Source organism: Nicotiana attenuata, chromosome 8 (genome assembly GCF_001879085.1).
Source record: "Nicotiana attenuata strain UT chromosome 8, NIATTr2, whole genome shotgun sequence".
In the NCBI taxonomy this organism is placed as follows: Eukaryota; Viridiplantae; Streptophyta; class Magnoliopsida; order Solanales; family Solanaceae; genus Nicotiana; species Nicotiana attenuata.
This window is the reverse complement of record NC_031996.1, coordinates 29,778,796-29,799,990: the sequence shown is the minus strand read 5'-3', so window position 1 is coordinate 29,799,990 and position 21,195 is coordinate 29,778,796.

The following is a 21,195-nucleotide window of genomic DNA, read 5'->3' as shown; positions in this document are numbered from 1 at the left end:
CACCTGCCTTATATTTTTTACTTTTTTTTTTTTAAGAAAGAAGAATCAATCAATGATTCAATAAATGATTGAGGGAAGCTATTACATGAAGGTCCCAAATAAAAGGGAAACAAGAACCCAAAGGGCTGCACCGGAGATTGTTGAAGCCAGAAATCGAGGAATCTATCGCAAATCACCCAAGTTACGAAAAGATATGCCTAGATCAAGGAAGATCAACTGAAACTCGACTTTATTCTTGGAAAGAATCAATCTATGATTCCGTCAAGGATCAACTCCTTTAGGTTTGCAATCTCTCAAGATTCACAAAGTCCTCACGAAGTATATATATATATATATATATATACATTTTTTTTTGCCAATAGATAAGAAAGCTATTTTTTTTTAAATGCAGTCATCCACATCAATACTTGCTTCTTCTTTTTTCAAAATATGAAGGGGACCTATGTTGTTACCTCACACAAAGGAGGCAACGGCTATCCCTATTTACTAACTATTTAGTGTCTTTATGCATTACATACATAAACAAAAGTGCTCTTTGCAGTTTGGAATATTACCAATCAACAAAAACTCTTCACAAAATGTATTCTTCCTATGTTTATGCGTTAGTGACACCATCACTACATTCTTGGGTAATGGGAGTATATCAAAATTGTTTAGGGATATTATTCGAAATTAAGTTTTTGTTATTTATTGAATTGAATATTCAAAAGTTTGTTTATGGTAAAAGATGAGTGAATTACTTAAACAATAATCTAAAATATGACAATAACACGATAAAATTACTAAGGGGTGCTAGCGTTTCACTAATAACATATCAAAAGGGCTTGAAAAACGTAATAGGCTGCTACTCTAGGTTCACTTAGCTTCTTCAAGCTTCGCCCCTTCTTTAAAAATAAAAAGCACCCCTTACGAGTACAAAAATGGATGCTAAGGTGCAACTTTGCGCATGGAGCCGCTATTCCCTTGCTTCTGTAAGTTTTGTGATAATAATATAATCACTAATATAATAAAGAGTCCAAAATCAAAGTGTGGTTCTTTTAGAGTCAAACGACAGAGATAGGTAAAAAAAAAAGGTGTACCATTTTATATACACACCTTAATGGCATGTTTTTCCATTAATATATAACGCGCGGTGAATAACCACGCTATATATAAAATATCCCGCCTCATCAATAATTCTTCTACACTTAACTGACCACTAATAATTTATATGGGTATAACACCTATTATATATGCGCTAAATATATGGCGTGTACTATGCATGCGCTATACTTCAATTATTGTACCCTCCCCCCCCCCCCCCATATTCAGACTGGTTTTTTCTTATTTAAGGAGTTTCAAAATTAGGTAAAAATTCATTTTGGATCCTTCAGGTCTTCTAAAATAGTTTTTGTTAAGTTATGTTGCATTTTGTCATAATGTTCGAAGTGCAAAAAATTAGGGTTTCATTATATTGGGGGTGGGGGTGAAGTTGTGGTGGAGAATAACTCAGTACGCTATAGTTTCTCACCACAGTGTCATGTTATATTGCCACTTACAATGGAGTACGATAGATTGGTATCATTGTTATGTAAAAGAAATGAGTGTGAGCAAACATTCAGTGAATATTAAAGTAATCGGAAGATATTCATATTTTGTTACTCCGCAAGGGGTTACTTGTTATGCTGAGTTTAACATATCAAAGATAATAAAACCCTAACAGATCTTTTATGGACTCCGGATGAACGCCAGGAACTTCTTGTGATAAAAATGTTGTAAATGTACGTCAAGGCTGAAGATGTTCACAATAATGAGGTTCCGCAAAATAGGGATATCCCCCAATCATCGGGTAGTCTTTTTGGAGCAGTTTTATCCGAATAGATTTCGGGTGAAAGAGTTTGGCCAGATATAAACTTATCTCCCCGGAGCGAATGCGAAGCTAGGACATAATTTCTCCCCAAGTTTACATAATTCACAAGCCGAGTGGTAAACTTCTATTTTTCTTTGTGTTACGATGTTTATTTTTATGTATTGAATGTGTATAACATTCATATATTCCATAGGGGGTATTGGCCAGATATGAATTTTACAAGTTATGAACCAACAGACAGTTAGAATATGCCTAGTTTTGGTGTATTGGATCATGATGGTCCATTCGGGTGTCATCGTCAACGGGATAATGTGCATCTTGGGATATCAACACATTAAGATTTGTAAGTGAAGTGATAAATTTTATATGTAATATTTGGATAAATATTAGAAACTCATTATTTTATTGGTTGTACAGTGAAAACGAGCAACTGGAAGGTCATGTCCATACTCAATTGCCCGAAGACGACATATTTAATCGGGATCTGGTAGATGCACAGAGACAGGAATATGATAGTGATTGTGATAACAATATTGACGAGTCTGGAGATGACACACCCTTCCCTGATGAGGGTAACAATGATGAGGGCGAGAATGATGAAACTGGTTTGACGAGGGAGCATGCTCCACCTCCCGTTAGACCAAGAGTGTACGAGTCCCATGTTCAGTTTCATTCAAGGGAGATTCCCTACCTTGATCAGCTGCAGGGTATGTCGGATGTTAATGCCCTCATAAGGGATCATGACAAAATTCGGACAGCAATGTGGGATGAATCTTGAGCAACGGTGTTGTCAAAGGGCATGCTTTTTATTGATAAAGCGCACCTAAGCAGGGTGGCGCGAATGTACAACATAAAAGAGTATTGTGAGATCGTGGTTCATGAGCCATCTCCGGAAGTATACAAGGTTATTGTCGTAGATGGTTTCAAGGTTGTAATTGGATGTTGTGTGTGAGAAAGTTGAAAACAAATATGTGAATTATGGGGAATTACATTGGCACCCACAATTGTGAAATGGACACTTTAACCCCGGGACTGTTGTTGAATTCAGTGGGAATCATTTTAACTTGAATGTTGACTTAATTTCTCTTGTCTTGATTCCACACATTGAAGCGTCCATAAGGTACAAGTTCAAAGAGTGTATAACATATGTCCACCAGGTATATGGATGTACCATTACCAAAAGAAAGGCATTTCTCGAACTTAAACGTTCGTTTGAGATTGTTTATGGTAAATAAGATAAGTCATTTGCCGCTCTACCCAGGTACATGGTTGCATTTGCAATACTTTAACCCCGGGACTGTTGTTGCATTAAGTGGGAATCATTTTAACTTGAATATTGACTTGATTTCTCTTGTCTCCATTCCACACATTGAAGAGCCCATAAGGTACAAGATCAAAGAGTGTATAACATATGTCCACCAGTTATATGGATGTACCCATTACTAAAAGAAAGGCATTTCTCGGACATAAACGTGCGTTTGAGATTATTTATGGTAACTGGGATAAGTCATTTGCCGCTCTACCCAGGTACATGGTTGCATTGAAACACTTTAACCCCGGGACTATTGTTGACTGGAAGCTTGAGCGGAGTCCGGGAATGCCAGAATACATATTCAGATATGTGTTTTAGGCATTTAAACAAGCCATTGATGGTTTTGTGCATTGTCGGCCTGTAATATCCATAGACGACACTCATGTCTATGAAAAGTATGATATTAAGTTATTGATCGACGTTGCAATAATGCTAATAGAAGCATACTTCCCCTAGCATTTGCTATTTGTGCCAATGAAAGCGAGAAACGTGGACATTGTTTTTGAACCACTTGAAGGAGCACATTGTCAAATAACGTTTAGGTATATGTCTAATATCTTATCGACATGGTGGTATTTTAAGTTCTATACAGAATTTGCGTGCATGGCAGGAACTGTATGCCTACCATTGTTACTGTGTTAGTGTAACAACCCGGCCGATCGTTTCATGAGTTACCGCTTCGTTTCCCCCCATTTCTGCTTCTTATTGCATTGGTTATCGGTTCTATGTGTGATCGGGTTCGGAAAGGTTTTGGTAAGGTTTGAGACACTTAGTCTCTTTTGAGGAAGCTTAAGTTGGAAAAGTCAAACGGATGTTGACTTATGTGTTAAAGGGCTCGGATGTGAGTTCCGATGGTTCGGATAGCTTCGGGAGGTGATTTGGGACATAGGAGCGTGATCATAATGTGTTTTGGAGGTCCGGAGTAGATTTTGGCTTGAATTGGAGAAATTGGAATGTTGCCGTTTTCCGGTAGTTAGCTGAGATTTTGATATAGGAGTCGGAATGGAATTCTGGGAGTTGCAGTAGTTTCGTTGTGTCATTTGGGATGTATGTGCAAAATTCCAGGTCATTCGGGCGTGGTTTGGTAGACTTTTTGATCAAACGCGGAATTTGGAAGATTTTGAAAACTTAGGCTTGAATCCGATGTGTTATGGTTGATTCGATGTTGTTTGAGGTGTTTTGAAGATTGGTATAAGTTTGGATGGTGGTATAGGACTTGTTGGTGCTTTTGGTTAGGTCCCGGGGTGATTTTGGATGGTTGGCGGAAAGTTTGGAAGTTGGTTTTGGCAGCTGAAGATGTTCCATTGCTGTCATAACCGCACATGCGGCTAGGTGACCGCAGGTGCGGTATCGTAGAAGTGACAAGGGAGCTGCAGATGCGGCCAAGTAGAAGGCTAGTTGAAACCGCAGAAGCGATCGAGGAGGCACACATGCGATGGCGCAGGTGCGATATTTAAACCGCAGATGCGGAAAATGGTCAAGTAAGTGGAAACCGTAGATGCGGTGATCTAGACCGTAGAAGCAGGACCGCAGGAGCGGGATCTGGACCGCAGGTGCGAAAAGCCTGGGCCAGAAGGTATTAAAGCACTCCTTCGCGATTTTTGACTTTTTGTTCACCATGTCAAGTCAGTTTTGGAGCTTTTGGGAGATTTTGAAGAGGGAATCAAGGGATATCGTCTGGAGGTAAGATTTTTGAGTCTAATACTCGTTTCTATGGTATTATTTCACGGATTTGAGCTGTAATTATGGAATACTAAGGGTCAAAAATTGGGAAAACTAGGGCTTGGTATTGGAGACCTAGACTTGAGGATTTGAGGGGCCATTTGTGGTTGGATTTTGGGACTTTTGATATGTATGAACTCGTGGGGAGATAGGAATCTATTGATGTAAATCTTATCGAATTTCGAGACGTGGGCCCGGGGGTCGGTTTGGTTAATTTCGGGATTTATGTTGTAAATTGATTACTTTCGCATGGGCTTCGTTACCTTAGCATATTTTGAGATTCTAATTTTGGATAGATTCAATGCGAGTTGAGGCCGAATCGAGGGGCAAAGGCGTCGCGGGCTAGAGTTTAGATCGGATTGAGGTGAGTAATGATTTTAAATATTGTCCTGAGGGTATGAAACCCCGGATTACACATCGTTGTGTTATATTGAGGTGACACACACGCTAGATGACGAGCGTGGGGTCGTGCACCGTTGGGGATTGTAACTTAGTCCGTCCCGAATGACTGGTTTACCGCGTATTTGATTGAAAACTGTTTGTCATCATCATGTTTTGGGCGGAATGCCATATTTGAGCCTCGTGCTAACTATTTGGACCCATAGGGGATTTTCACTTATATTTACTCACTGTTTTGACTTTATACTTGTACCCAGTCATGCTGTATTCTACCATTTTCATAACTCAGCCATGTTTACTCTGTTTTAACACATTAAATGATATTCTAAATGATAATTTGGGCTGAGCATCATGTTTTACTGTTTCCTGAGTGGCTTATGAGATTCTGACTGAGTAAGGCCGAGGGCCCGTGTTGTGAGGATACACTAATTTATGATTATGAGGCCGAGGGCCTGAGATTGTACGTCACGAGGTGGCTTGTTGATATGAGGCCGAGAGCCTATCGATTACGCAACGAGATGGCTTGATATTGCGCTTGGGCCGTAAGGGGCCCCTCCCGGAGTCTGCACACCCCTAGTGAGCGCGGGTACCCATTGTGATATGAGATATAGCCCGAGGGGCTGGTATTGTTCCATGTGTTGCCCGGGGGGCTGATTTCTATTGGTATTGTGCTAGAGGGGCGGTTCTTTATGTGTTTATCTTTTCTAGCTGCCTGTCATTTACTTGCTTAACCGTTAAAAAAGGTATTTTAAAGAAGCTTAAAATGAACTAAGGTGACTTTACATGTTTTTACTGTTTCATTGCTTTTACTGGCTTTATACTGCTTCTTTATAGCATGGTGATGTGCCTTTACGTGATTTCTTATCGCTCAGTCTTCATTTATTATTATTACTCACTGAGTTGGAGTACTCACTTTACTCCCTGCACCCTGTGTGCAGATTCAGGCACTTCAGGTCTTGCTTGCGAGAGTTGACAACTTCCAGCAGATTTCGGAGATTCACTAGGTAGTTGCTCGGCGTTCGCAGCCCAGTGCTTCTTCCTCTATCTTATTTTCTCTTGTTTTAGTTCTGTAATAGACTATGTAGACTATTCTTGTTTTAAATCGGTTAGTATATGCTCATGACTGGTGACACCCCGATGTCGGGCTATGTCTATTCCGCAATTGTACTATTTTACCATATTTTTGGATTTTTGTGATGTTAAAGACTTAATTTGTATTATTTTAACTGCTTATAATGAATTGGGTGTGTCGGTTGGCCTTGTCTTCACGAGAGGCGCCATCACGACCGGGTTTGGGTTTAGGGTCGTGACAGTTAGGCACTCGAAGGCCAACTTCTAGAGGCCTTATCCGAACAAGGACTTGCATTATTTAATGTGGATGGCTACAACAGATCTTCAAGAGTATAAATTCAGGAGGCAGATGGAATTGATTGGGCAGGAAGATCCAGAAGTCTATCATTGGTTGATGCGACATGAGCTTGATAAGTGGACTTTGCATGCAGATGGTGGTAGAAGATGGCAAATTCTGACTATAACTATGTTAGAGTCTTTCAATGGGTTATTGAAATCTGCACGTGGATTACCTACTGCCATGGTGCGGATGTCATTCAAGTAGACAACGAAGAGGTTTGTTGAAAGATCTAGAGGTGCATCGTCATTGATGGAAAGAGGTGTTGAATTTATGCCACAACAAATGACATGAAAGAATGTAGGAAGCGAGCACAATGGAATTCATTTTTGCAGTATTGAAGCGAGTTTTGAAGGTCGCACTGGTCTACATGACAACCAACGGGAATAATACACACACCACAATAAAGATAGAAGATTACGCTCATGTGAAAAATGGTCAATATATCACTTGCCATTCTCACCTGCCATGAAGTGCTTTCAACATACAGGTTTCGCGGCAACGAGGTACCTTGATAAAGAATATAGTGTTGCTGCATACTTAAACGCCTATAGTGGACAGTTGCAGCCAGCGGGTTGTGAGCATTATTGGCCGCCAGAACCATTTAAAATGGTGTGTAACAAGGATTATGTGCGTCAACGGCAAGTGCAAAAAAGAACGCGTATACAGAACCGAATGGATATTGGTGATACCGTTTATGCGCATAAATATGGCATATGTTCCCAAACAGGACACGACCACCACAAATGTCCTTCAATTGGTGTAGGAAGCGGTGGTAATTCAACTCCAGGTGGCAGTTCATCCAATGTTGCCAATTATCAAGGATAAACGTAGTGTTTTATTGAAGTGATTTTGTTGTACTAAATTTATGTAAATGTTCAGGTTGCAAAATGTATGAAATAAAATTATGTTTCCAATAAGGTTACATCTAATTGATATTTAGCATTAAAGATTTAATACAATAATTTAACATACACCCCAAGAAATAAAAAATAATTGTTTGGGAGGTAATTGATTCTAATGGCACAGTTATATGTAGATAGATTTCCGGAAGAGTCATAGCGATTTAGATCATGACTTGAGGTTTCTAATTTTTCCATAGTTTGGGAATTCAGTTGTGTGTTGTGTCGGTTCTCCTGAAACGAGCTAAATGAAAAGTCTTCTAGCCAATGAAATGTCTATCCTACTAGCAATTCAGGGGTTATGATGAATTCTTATATTCTCGTGTAGCGACATGATAGGTGTAGTGACGGCATGGGAATTTGGAAGTTGAGGATCAAGGTTGGGGTTTCGTGTTGACAAGAATGTCACGGGCTCGGATGAGCAGGGGGAAATTTAGGTGTTCAGAGTAAGCTGGCATTTCCTTTAGTGTCGCCTGAGAATGGTGTCCTGCGAAAGAGGCATTGTGTAATAGTTAGTGGATTCTTTATTTGTTGTATAGAAGTATAGTAGTATGGATGTGCAGACTTTGCTACCTGAGTAAAAGGTCGTAGGAGCGTGCCCCCTAGAAAATCGTATAAGTGTGGCATGTTAGTCATTTGACTGTGAAAGATTTAAAACCAAATATTGGTAATATCACAAATGCGAGAGTTTATACCTGAGAGGCATTTTATTCCTTGGGTTGTGGATTGTGTGAGTCGCTCCGGATTGGGCGGCCGTTCTTATGTGTCAAGGAAAAGGGTATTGCAGATCCTTGAAAGGTTATTAGCCCAGTATGGTATGATCAGAATCGTTTTGAGGTCCATTGATGGTTCTAATGTGAATGCGTTCTCTACATTAGGCCGGATGTGTTCATTCAGCATAGCGTTGCTTTTGGAGGAGTCTTCGGACATAGATGTTATTCTCGTCATCAGGATTATCTGAGCAAGTGTTGGGGTCCTGTGTAGCTGGTGGTATTATATGCGCAGGATGGCTCTCGAAATGCAGGTCATTTATCTCACTTTTTTTTTGGGTAAAAGAAATTTTTTATCTATCTCCCCCTGACAAAAAACATTTACTCAGTAATTATGCTATGACTATAAGCTTATCTCCTTGAGCTTACTTCTATATATCCCTACTAGGTAGGTTTGCTCTATAGTATCCTATCTATACAATGTATTTATCCATTCTTTTTCTTTCCTATTTTTCCTGCTATCTTTTATTTCCTGCACTCTATACTTGCTGTCTTCCTTGATTCCTTGCCATACTTTTTCTGGAATTAGTACTGCTTTGTTCCACAGTGCCTCATTTCTTGCTTTCCAGATCCCATACATGATTGCTGTGATGATGGATACTACAAAGTTCCTGTATATTCTCCCTTTGATGCATCTTCCTATCTTCCTCCATGTACTGTTCTGATCTGCATTGTTTATTTTGATCTTCAGCCACTTGCATAAGTATTCCAGCAGTCTGCTTGAGTACTTGCATTCAAAAAATAAGTGTTGGATTGTTTCATCTGCTCTTTCACATAGGAGACATGTCTTCTCTTGGCTCACCCCTATCATGTTCAAGCGATCCCTAGTTAGTAATCTCTTCTTCATGATCAGCCATCCAATGAAATAGTGTTTTGGAACATTTAGCCCGTTCTAAATCCATCTAGCGTATGGCCATTTGATTGCTTCTCCTCTTCTCCAGTTATAGCCATCTTTGATTGTGTACTTTTATTCTTTGCTTTCCATCCTATTTGTTCAAATCCATCTTCAAATTTTTCTTTAATGTCACATATTTTCTTTCAATACCATTTGCAATCCTGAGGTGGGTTGTATTGCCAACAATCCTTCCCTTTTATTTATATATGATCCACCCATCTTACCCATAGTGTATCACATTTCTGCTCTATATTTCATACGTATTTGGCAATTGCTGCTTCATTCCAGGCTATGCATTCCTGTATCCCTAGTCCCCCTTCTTCCTTTGGTCTGCATACAGTGTCCCGGGCTACCAATGGAGGCTTGTTGGTAATCACTCTCCCATCCCATAGATAATTCCTGCAGATAGTTACTATGGTCTTCATCACTTTCTTTGGCAGTATAAACATGGATGCCCAATAAGTATGAAGATGCAGTAGCACGGTGTTCACTAATTGAACTCTTCCAGCATATGAGAGATTCCTGGACCCCTGTCCCTTGACTCTTATTAGTATCTTGTCGATTAATCTTTCACAGTCCACTGCATTCTAACTTCTTAGGAGAAATAGCGACTCCTAAGTAGTTGAATGGAAGCTTTCCTTTCTTGTAGCCAGTAATCTCACATAGGTCTTCCATTTCTTTATTGTTCATGTTTGCAGAGAAAATGTTCGATTTCTCAGCATTTACTGTCATCCCTGAAGTATTGGAGAATGTCATTAGTCCTCTCATCATCAGCATTGCAGAGCTATATTCCCCTTTACAGAACAGAATCATATCATCTGCAAAACACAGGTGTGTTAGTTGAATCTCCTTGCATTTCGTGTGATACTTGAATTCCTTCTGCTTTGCAACTTGGCCTATCACTCTTGTGAAATATTCCATACAGATAACAAATAGCAAGGGTGATATTGGATCCCCTTGTCTTAGTCCTCTCCTGCCCTTTATATCCCCATAACAGTCTCCTTTCAAGTTTATGCAGTAGCTTGTTGTAGTTATACATTCCATTATCCACCCAATGAATTTAGTTGGAAAGTTAAGAGCATGTAACATTTCCTTTACAAATTCCCATTCAATCGAATCATAGGCTTTCTTCAGTTCCACCTTAATCAAGCAGCTTTTTGTTGTGTTCTTCCTATTATACAATCTGACTAGATCCTTGCATATCAGAATGTTCTGTACAATTATCCTCCCTGCCACAAATGCACTTTGATTTTGTGATATTATCTCTGTTAACACCAATTTCAGTCTGTTGCATCGCATCTTTGAAATGATCTTATAGACCACATTGGAGCATGTTATAGGTATGTAGTCACCTACTGTTGTTGCATGTGTAGACTTTGGTATTAGAGTGATTGCAGTAGTATTCATTGCTCTAAGCATCTTCCCAGATTGAAAGAACTCTAGGACTGCATCAGCAACATCTTTTCCTACTATGTTCCAACTCTCCTTGAAGAATTGGCTTCCATATCCATCAGGTCCTGGAGCCTTTGTACCATCTATTCCCCATAATGCCTCTTTGATTTCCTGCACTGTAAATCTCTTTATCAACTTTGCTCTTTGCTCTTCTGATACCATTGGTTCTGGTTGTACTAATCTCCTTACTACATGACTCCTGTCCTTCTTATCTGTACCCAGTAGCTTCTCATAGAATTCCACAAAAGCTGCTGCCACTTCCTTTGTTGTTTGCATTGTTTTCCCCTGACTATCCTGGATAGTGAATATTCTAATTGCTATCCTTTCTGCCTTAATCACAGAATGGAAGTATCTAGTGTCCATATCCCCTTGTTTGATCCATTGTACCTTACTTCTTTGCTGCAAGTATTTTATCTTTGCTTCCTTCCAGTACACATATTCCTTTGTCAATTTCTTCTCTTCTATGCTTAGCCCTTCATTCCTAGGATCTTTTTGTATTTTCTCCTGGCATTCTAATAGCTTCTACAACCAGATTTCTTCCTTTTTCTCAACATCACTAAACCTGTCCTTGTTTAGTTGTCTTAACACTTTCTTGGGTCTATTCAGCTTCCCCACTTTCTTATAAATTTTTTAACCTTGGATATTTTGTTCCCAGCTTCCTTCTACCTTGCTCATAAATGAAGTATCCATGCTCCACATGTTGTAATATCTGAATGCCTTTTGTCTTGGTCTATCATTCCCTTCCCATTGTATTATTGCTGGACTGTGATCATATTCTCCTGGTAGCAGATACTGCACTTCAGCTATTGGTAATTTGATCACCCACTCTGTATTTATGAAAACTCTATCAATCCTACTCATTACTCTATCCTGTCCTTCCTGCTTATTACTCCAGGTATAGTAACATCCTGATGATTTCATTTCCTATAGTCCACAATATTCCACGCACTCCTTCAAGTCTTTGATTTCTGCATATGTTACCCTGCTTCCCACTCTCTCCTCTTTGTTGAGAAATGAGTTCAAATCCCCCATTATTACCCATGCCCCATTCATTTGATCTGCTATACTCCTGATGTCTTTCCATAATCCAGTCCTTAGTGCTAGATCATTGAATCCATATATCATTGTAATACTCATTCTTTTTCCTGTGCTCCTATGTGTCACTATACTATGAATTAATTGTTCTGTCACTTTCTCCACTTGTATACACTTGAGGTCTCCATAACAACCATATCATCCCTGCATTATGCTTTGCATGATTAGTAGTATATGACCATCCTGTACATAGATTAAGAGCAGCTTTGTTGACCTTAGCTCTCATAATCTTAGTTTCTAGGAGCCCAAACATCCCAACTTGTTGTCTTTGAAGGAACATGTTCATTTCCTTCTATTTAGCTGGTCTATTTAGGCCCCTAGAATTCCAGAATCCCATTATATCCATTAGAGCATTGGGGTTGCGGCCCCCCAACCAGCCCTTTTGTCCTTCCTTCCTCTTTGTTTTGAGTTCCTCTTTCCTTCTCTTTCTCTACTTCATCAGCTCTTACATTACTTCTGTTCCTTACATTAGTGTCCATAATCCTGTTTTGCTGGTCATTAGTTTTGTTTCTCCATGCTTTTTTCCCTTGTACCACTTGCCATTGTCCTGCTCCCTTGCAATTCTGCCCACTTCTTCACCCTGCTTCAGTTTCTCCTTCTGTTTCTCAGCACTTTGCTCGATGGTATCACCTTTCTCTTGCTGCTTTTCCTTCTGTGTCTCACTGTTATTGTTTTGTTTTTTGTTTTCCATTCCATTCCTGTTCCTTTCCTTTTCAGCTTCTTCTCTTATTTGTTTCCTGCATTCCTTGATATCATGCCCATAGTTCCCACATACAGCACAATATATTGGCTTCCATTCATACCGCACTTCCTGCTCCATGATTATCCCCCATTCATTCTCAAACATAATTACTTTTGGGAATTCCTGATCTGCTTCCACTTTAACTAGAATTCTAGCAAATTGGAGCCTCCGCTTCTGTGTTGTAGCCCTATCAGCTTTCAAAGGGTTCCCTATCATCCCTGCTATTTTTGTTAGTGCATTTCATCCCCAGTATTTGATGTCTAAGTTCATCAATCTAATCCACACAGGTATTTCTCAACCATCTGTTTGTTAAACTTTACATCCGGTCTCCATGGCTTCGCTACCATAGGTTTCTTATCAAACATTCTTATCCCTTCTTCCACAGCTTTCTCTTTACTTTCCAGTGAATGAAATCTCACTATGAACACTCCTCGATTCACTTGTGCTATTTTATCAATTCCTAGATTTCCCCATATCCTTTTGAAATAACCTTCCATCACAATTTGAGGAGGATTTGAACCAAGCACATAACAGATAACTGCCGATTTCCAGTAGATTATTTCATCCTTAATGTCATCCATAGTACTTTTCACATTTCCTGTTATTTGTTTTCCTCTCCTCTCAGTTAGGTCATATCCTTGACTCGATTCTCCATTTCCTACCATTTTACTCCAATTCATCTCAGTTTTTGCATGGCTATGTTCCGCATTTAAATTTAGTTCGTTTACCTCATCATCTGCTTGATCTGCCCAGGATTTGTTGCTCGGTGTACTCTCCGCCATTGTTGCTGGTGTCTCCAACGATACCTCTAGATCTAGCAGTGCAATTCCTTGGATTGCATTCAGATTTTTGAATTTCCTCGCTTTTAATGACTGTGGAACTCTTCGGGGTTCTCTTCCTGTTATATCTAGCTGAGCTGTGCTCCTTCCTCCTCCAGATTTGGACTTCCTCGCCATTTCAGTTGCCTGAGAGGAAACTTAGTTTCTAGAGAGAGAAAGTTTCATTCTGTGGTGGTTACAACTTTTTATCATGTACTAGTAGTGTTACGCGGTTATTTATCTCACCTTAGCCGTGCTTGGATTTTTGTAGCATATGGTGTTATCCGTCTCCCCATGTTGGTATTTTCGCACTTGGCATGCTTGTGGTTGATATTCACTATTTCGTATGTATAAGCATTATGGCTTGATGGGCAATTCCTTATTTATTATTATGTGTGGATCGGGTGGCACGCCGCTACGGGTACGTTGTTTAGATGGGTTGCACTCCGCATTGGTATCATTTTGATCGGGTTGCACACTGCAACAACGATATGTTAAGTATGGTTCCCTATATCTATTCTTGTACATTTGTTTCTCATTCTCTGAGAAAGGCTCGTAACATCATTTCCTTTGTTTTATTAGTTACGTAGGTTAGGTAGTTCTTTACCCAGAGTTCGTTTACCCTTATATATCATATTCAAGTTGTGGCTTGTTGGTGCATTGATGGCGTCATATGAGATCTTTGTCAGTTTTTAAGATGGTTTATTGCCTGAGTAGCTTATACTGGGTGAGACGAGGTTATTGGACCTGGGATCAGTGCGATCAGAGTTCTGTAGGGTATGTTAAAGAACAAATGTCATTATTCAGTTCAGAATGAGGTAATGGTTCATGTCAGGAGGAGAGACTGGAGGATATTATTGATTCGGCGGATGGTTATGAGTTCTGCACATCTTTTTTGTGGCAGTATTGCGAGAGTTGGAACAAGATTTATATGCGTCATGAGATGTATTGTGGGCATCAAATTCGTGAAATTGCTACCATTACGGTCGGGGGATGTTATTATGGGCAACCAACTTATATGGTGCATGGTATGATTTTAGCATAGATGCATGATTGTGCTTTGGTATAGTGTGGTAATTGATACAGAGTTCGTATGTTCAAATCAGGTCTTGTAGAGAAATTCGAAGGTTGGAATTTAGTTCTAAGGCTTATTCACTAAATAAAAGGGAGAATCTTCGATCTGGCTCGAGCTAACATGCTCACTTGGGTTGTAGTGGCACGGGCAGGTGCACGAGGTGTAAAAGTGGGGGAGAATGTAATGATCCGACCGGTCAGTTTAAGCTCTAGTGCGTCGTTCGGCGGTTTGAGGCCTTGAGTAGCTTCACTTTAGGTGATATGACTTGTACGTTGGTTCGGAATTTAATTTTGAGATGGTTCGAAGTTGATTTGGAAAGAAAATTCAGAATTCGGAAGCTTTAAGTTGCAAGAGTTGACCAAGGTTTGACTTATGTGTAAATGACCCCGGAATAGAGTTTTGATGATTCCAATAGCTCCGTATAGTAATTTTGGACTTAGGAGTGTGCCCGGAATGTTATTTGGAAGTCCGTAGTTAAATTAGGCTTACAATGGTTAAAATAGAAATTTAAGTTAGGAAGTTTGACCGGGGAGTTGACTTTTTGATATCGGGGTCAGAATTTGATTCTCGAAATTGAAATAGGTCTGCTATATCATTTATGACTTGTGTGTAAAATTTGAGGTCAATCGAACTTGATTTGATAGGTTTCGTCATCGAATGTAGAAGTTGGAATTTCTTAGTTTTTTAGCGTTGTTTGATGTAATTTGAGACTTCGACTAAGTTCGTATGTTGTTTTAGGACTTGTTGGTATATTTTGTTGAGGTCCCAGGGGCCTCGGGTATGTTTCGGGTGAATTTTTAACGAGTTTGGGCATTTCGGCATGATGTTCTAGGAACAGTAGGAGTGCGGAGGCAAAGCCTCATGTACATACCGTAGAAATCCTCTTACGACCGCAGAAAGGAGAATCTGCAGGTTCGATGGTCTGACTTCAAAAGCTTATATCTTTTAAAATAAAAGGAATTTGGAGATGAACCACAAACGAAAGTTGTAGTCCTTTGAGTATAGTTTTCAGAAAGATAAACCAATTATGATTGGGATATTAGTACAGAGAGTTATGGTCAATGTATTGAAGCCTGGTAGTGCAGTCACTATTGAACTGTGACCGCACAATTTTGATTGTACCGCACAATATGAATGAGGGTTAGAGTATTATTTCATATTTGGACTTTGAGTACTCGGTTTTTGGCAAGTTTTCGTGGGATTTTCAAGAAATTTATCGGGGTAAGTGATTCTAACTCGGATTTAGTTAATATACATGAATATATCATTGCTTTCATCATTTAATTAGTATTTTGAGATAGAAATTTGGGGAAAATTGTAGAAATTTCAAAAAACATTTTTTGGGATTTGAATGTCGATTCGGAGTCGGATTTGAATTAAACTAGTATGGTTGGATGCGTAAATGAATGGGTTATCGGATTTTATGAGTTTTGTCAGATTTCGAGACGTAGACCCCACAAGAAATTTTTGAGTGCAATTTCAAATTTTGTTGGAAAATTAGTATTTTCATATGGGATTAATTCCTATATTTGTTCTGACTGAATCGAATTAATTGTGACTAGATTCGAGGCGTTTGGAGGCCAATTCGCGAGGCAAAGGCATAGCAGAATAAAGAATTACACAGTTTGAGGTAAGTAACAGTTCTAAATTTGTTTCTGAGCGTATGATACCCCAAATTATGTGATATGTAATTAGTTTTGTGGTGACGCACATGCTAGTTGACGGGTGTGTGGGCGTGTACCGTAGGAATTGTGACTTGGTAAATATCATGGAATTGTGTAGTTGAATGATCTGTTGTTATCCGCACATTTTCTATGTATTAGAGGAATCGAACTACAAATCATGTTAGAAATCATGTTTAGGCTATGTGTTGGCACTGTAGGGACCACAGAGGTCGGGAACATGTTAAATTATCTGCTAAATTATTGTTTTACACCCAATCACAGTTTTACTTGCATATTATATCTCAGTCTCTATTGTTCATTATTGATGCATCATATTTTTGCTGCTTGGGCTTATTTTCATGATTTTTGAGAGCCCAAGAGACTAAAAAGATTTATGGCTGAGTGAGGCCGAGAGCTTGATTGTGACATGTTGATACTATAGCACGTGAGTTGTCCATGCATCACGTGAGTTGTCCATGCGGCTCCAAATATTATACTAGCACGTAAATTGCCCGTGCAACACGTGAGTTGTCTCCAGATATTATACTAGCACGTGAGTTTCCGTACAACACGTAAGTTGTCCGTGCGAATTATAGCGCTTGGGTTGAAGGGGACCCTCCGGAGTCTACACACACCCCAGTGAGCACAGGTACTTACTGAGTGCGACTGTCGGGTGTAGAGTGATTGTGAGGCTGGAGTGACTGGGAGGACTGTCTGACTGTTGCTCTGAGAGGATGCATTAATTTCATTATTGTAGTACTTCAGTTGTCATATATCAATGTTTTGGAAATTTCGGAGAGACATTATCTTCTGTTTCATTTGAACTTGACATGAAATTACTGTTTTGTCCTTAATTGTTGAACTTGAAAGCATGCCTAGTTTCTTATGCTGGAAATTACTGTAATTGGACTTAGTTGTGAAGCTCGTCACTACTTTCAGCTCTTTAATTAATATTGTTACTTACTGAGTTGGTTGTACTCATACTACACCCTATACTTCGTTTGCAGATCCAGGTGTTCCCGGGCACAGTGGGTGTTGATTTTCTTCGCGCAATTGATTTTTCGGAGATTCCGAGGTAGTTGCCGGTGTTTTGCAGACCTTGTCTCTCCTTCTCTATCTTCTTAGAATATTATAGACTGTGTTTTTCCAAACTTGTGATGTATAGATGCTCATGTACTTTGTGACACCCCGACAGTTGGGAATTCCGTTTTAAGTTTTGGGCTTCTATCCTTGTTTATGAAATTTGTTTTTGTTATTTAAGTTGCTTTAATTCATTTTTGTTTATTGTATTGGGATTATTTGGAAATGTCACCATGCATAGAACCACGATAGGCTCCATCACGACAGGTTAAGATTTTGGGTCGTGCCATAACTGCTCATATCATCCGTCAAGAAAAGTTCATAATTTGAAACTTCTCCACTAAAAGAAGTCATAATCCAAACTTAAAAAGAACTGAACAGTAAAATTATTGCTCTCATTAAGTATCCTAATTTCGCCAAGTAAAAGAAGAAACTTAAGAAACAAAGATGGCAGAGGTGAAAGTTTATAGTATTATAGCAGGGCCCTTTAATAGATGGTAAAAATAATTCTCTTACAACTAATTATATAATATATAACTTATTTACAATTTATCTACAACTTTCATACATTATTTATACCAAGTTAAATATAATTACAATATCATACAACCTAAATATATTTTTCTTACAAATTTTATACAATATGTATTTTGTATAATTTGTATCACATTTGTATAAATTTATATGTGGTGTGTGCTTCTTCATTTTTAAAATTCCAATCAAAACTTATCTCTTAATACAATTTTGATACATATCAACAACTTTATGTAAAAAGATAGTATTGATAACTTAAATACAAATTTTATACAACAATTCATACATTATACATGTCACGACTCAGATTTTGCACCTTCGGGAGTCGTGATGGCGCCTACTAGTGAAAGCTAGGCAAGCCAACCATTTGAATTATTTACCTTTTTCCCATTTTAATCCTTTAACAATTATGAACCAACATTATATAAACAGCAAAATTTAATAAGTGGAAGAGCAAGATATAACCATTTCAATATTATCAATACAAATCCTTAAGCATAAACTGCCCAGAACTGGTATTACAACTTCACAGACGGTCTAGGAATACTACAAATAAAGGTCCGAAAAATAAATACAACACTGTCTCTGAAATACATAAATGAAACAGGATGAATGAATAGAAGGAGACGCCAGGGCCTGCGGACGCCTGCAGGACTACCTCGGATCTCCGAATGGACTGAAGGAAGCAACCCGAAGCTAAGGTCTGTATGCTCCAGTACCGGGATCTGCGCACAGTGCAGAGTGTAGTATTAGCACATCTGACCTCATGTGCTGGTAAGTGCCTAGCCTAACCCCACGAAGTAGTGATGAGGCTAGGACCAGACTACTGAATAAACCTATGCAGTTAAATCATATACAACAAAAAATAAAAGCAGGAATGTGCAGTTAAGGATGGGAGGGGGAAACATATTGTGGGGAACCTCAAATAATTACAGAAGAACAACATATAAATATAAGGATCACCAAAGTTCAATTACCAACAAGAATCAGAAACAAAAGACAAGTGCGGGACATCACCCTTCGTGCTTTTACTCTCGTCCTCACCATAAAAATCAATATAATCGGCACAGAATTGTACATCGTGCGCATACATCACCCTTCGTACTTTTACCTTACAATATTGGCACGGATCACACTTCGTGCATTAACACTCTCAAAATCATACACGGCATCACCCTTCGTGCTTTACACTCTCTCACAAGTATCATGCACGACATCACCCTTCATGCTTTACGCTCTTCCTCGACCGAGCAACAATCACAAACAATTTGGACAAGGGAATCAATAATATTTAAATAAAATCCCGGCAAGGGAACAATAGCATAACAACAATATCCCGGCAAGGGAAAACAATATCATGAATAATAACGTCCCGACAAGGAAGATAATATCAAAGCAATAACATCCCGGCAAGGGAGATAACATCATAAACCTCTTCTCCTTTCCACATTTACTTCACAACTCAATTCAAAACTTGAGCCAATGCTCTAAAATGTTCAACTGCCAAGAATATTTCCACAAATCATTTTACAACTTGAGCCAACACTCTTCAATGTTCAATTACCAATAATACTTTCACAAGTCTTGTTCATCAATAGAATCATTATATAAAGCATGAACAATATGAAACAGAGTCACACTAATCATAGTATAAGACTCACGGGCATGCTTGACACCAACGTACAGATACTCGTCACCATGCCTAAACGTCGTACTCGACAATTAACACATAGTAAATGAGACACGACTCCTAATCCCTCAAGCTAAGGTTAGACAAAACACTTACCTCGATGCCAAGAACACAATTCAAGCCTTACCTATCGCTTTACCTCTTGTTTCCACCACCAACTCGCTTGTATCTAGCCACAATTTACTTAACGATATCAATAAATGCTAAATGAATCAATTCTAATGCATGGAAATAGGTTTTATAAAGTTTTCCCCAAAAAGTCAAAATCGACCCCGGGTCCCCTTGGTCCAAACCCGAAATTTGGACCAAAGCCCGATTACCCATTCACCCCCCAACCCGGATATATAATTGATTTTGAAATCCGACCTCAATTTGAGGTCTAAATCCCCAAATTTCAATATTCTTAGATTTTACCCAAAATTCCCAATTCCACCATGAAAACCCTAGATTCTAGGATGAAATCTTGTTAAAAGAAGTTAAGGAGTGAAAGAAATAAGATAAAAATCAGTTACTTGTGTTTTGGGAGAAGAAAGAGTGTTTGAAAATTCGCCTCTTATGTTTTAGGGCTTTGAAAAGTGAAAAATAACTAAAAAGTCCGTTTTAATATACTCCTCTCAGACCCTCTCCGCGGACTGCATAAAATGGAATACGGCCGCGGAGCTCCACCGCGGACTGCAAGAAATCGAGCGCGGTCGCGAAGGCTTGGCCTTGCTCAACGTGGACCGCATGAATCCCACCGCGGTCGCGAAGTCCCCACCGCGGTCATGAAGGTTCCACCGCTGACCGCGAGACCTAGCTTCAGGGACCTATAACTTCTCTGAACCTGCAACTTTTTCCTAAATGTAAAAACATCCTGAAACTCACCTGAGCCCTCGCGGCTCCAAACCGAATATGCATACTAACTCAAAAACATCATATGAACTTACTCGTGCGATCAAATCGCCAAATTAACACCTTTAACAACGACTTTAGCATCAAAATCAAAGAAAGATCTCATGAACTCTTAAGTTCAAATTTTAACAACCGAAGGTCTGATTCACGTCATTTCAAGTCCGTTTCCTACCAAATTTTACATGCTCAACTTAAATCACATATAACACCTGTACCAGGCTCCAGAACCAAAATACAAGCCCGATACCATCAAATTCAAATATATTTCATTTCCAAAAACTCATATAAATTCCAGAAAATAATTTTCTTTAAAAATTCATTTCTCGGGCTTGAGACCTCGGAATTCGATTTCGGGTATACGCCCAAGTCCCATAATTTCCTACGGAACCTCCGGGACCGTCAAATCATGGGTCCGGATCCGTTTACCCAAATTGTTGACCGAAGTCAACCTAAATTAATTTTAAAAGGAACATTCATCATTTTTCACACATTTTCACATAATGGCTTTCCGAATTCATGCCCGGACTGCACACGCAAATCGAGGTGAGACAAAAGGAAGGTTTTAAGACCTCAGAACATAAAATTTATTTCTAAAACAAGTGATTATCTTTTGGGTTATCACATTTTCCACCTCTAAAACAATCTTTCATTCTCGAACGGACATAAGAAGGAAGTATCTGAGTCGGAGAAAAGATGGGGATAACGGTTTCGCATATCGGACTCGGACTCCCAGGTCGATACCTCAACAGGCTGGCCTCTCTACTGAATACGAATAGAAGGGAAACTCTTCGATCTCAACTGACGAACCTGCCGGTCTAGAATAGCTACCTGCTCCTCCTCATAGGACAAGTCCTTGTCCAACTGGACAGTGCTGAAGTCTAACATGTGGGATGGATC